This window comes from Chinchilla lanigera, unplaced genomic scaffold, assembly GCF_000276665.1.
Source record: "Chinchilla lanigera isolate Chin_1 unplaced genomic scaffold, ChiLan1.0 scaffold00037, whole genome shotgun sequence".
Classification (NCBI taxonomy): Eukaryota; Metazoa; Chordata; class Mammalia; order Rodentia; family Chinchillidae; genus Chinchilla; species Chinchilla lanigera.
This window is the reverse complement of record NW_004955438.1, coordinates 16,362,248-16,363,456: the sequence shown is the minus strand read 5'-3', so window position 1 is coordinate 16,363,456 and position 1,209 is coordinate 16,362,248. Positions and strand designations below refer to the sequence as shown.

General features: G+C 42.4%; 1 protein-coding gene across 1 annotated transcript in view; it reads left to right on the top strand.

Annotated features, from left to right (window-relative positions):
- Serpina6 (serpin peptidase inhibitor, clade A (alpha-1 antiproteinase, antitrypsin), member 6) overlaps positions 1-1,209 on the top strand; it is a 24,262-nt gene that overhangs the window by 17,405 nt on the left and 5,648 nt on the right. The gene's annotated exons all lie outside the window — the stretch shown is intronic.

Below are 1,209 nucleotides of genomic sequence, written 5' to 3'. Positions count from 1 at the left end.
TTTGTCCCCCAAACTCATGCAGGAGTTTAATCCCCAATGCCTTATGTTAATAAAACTAGGTGGATGGAAACCTAACATGAATATGGAAGTGGCAGGAGGGACCTTAGGAAATGATTACATTAGAGTGGACACTGGAGTAGAGCTCCTACAAGTGACTCTTAGGGACATTATAAGCAGAAGAGGCACTCTACTGACACAGAGAGGTGCGCTCCCACCATGACATAACGCAGCCCAGGAAGCCGTTACCAGAGTCACACCATGTTGTTTGGTAACTCAAAGGTCTTATGCTAGGTGGTATTCTGCTGATGGCTTGACTGTTGGTAAAATGGGTGTATTGCATAGAGCCTGGCATGGCACCAGCAACCTTGTAGCCAAAAATTCATCAATAATGAACTTTACCCCCAGCCTAGCTTCTTTCTTAATACTGTCTTTTGTGAGAGTACAGACTACAGTCCTTCAGATGAATGACTATTGGAATGACCTTGACAGTCCTCCCTGGGGGTGTTGTCGTGCCATGCTCAGGGGTCAGTCCCTGCAAGGAAATCAGGCCCCATAGGATCAGGTTGGCTAGGTCTCTGGCAGCTAGGACACAGCTTGCCAGAGGTTTGAGTAAACCTGGGCAAGAAAAGTATTACTTTTCCAGTTACCCATGTGGAGCATATAGTATCACCATAAAGGCAGCTTGGCAAAGGAAATCTTCCAACTGGCAGTTCAGAGGAGGGGTAAAGAAAACTGACCAGCTAACTCCTTTTTCTTTTTTTAAAAATTTATACCAACTGCTTTTTATTATTGAGTTTCAGGCACCTTTCACAAGATGGTTAAAAAAAAAACCAAAAAACTTTACAATCATTGCTGATATAATTCTGCCACTGTTGCCAGTCGGCTCCAAACCCACTATGTGCAAAGCTCATTTTCCCATGCATCTATGATAGATACAGGCTATGAGATTCTTTATTCCTTTTGTAGCAGTTTATGTAGGTGCAGCCAAATACAAAGCTTCAGGGCAAACTGTACAAACTTTACAATGTGAGGTCTGAATTTAAAAAAAGAAATGTAAACTCCACACAAAACTGATAAAAATCAAGCACAGATACCAGGACTGAAACTTATAACCCGGATATGTGAAAGGGAGTCTTATTTCCTTTTGTGTGCTTTATTCCGCTACAGAACAGTCAAAATGAAGATGTAGGGGCTGGGGATTTAGCTCAG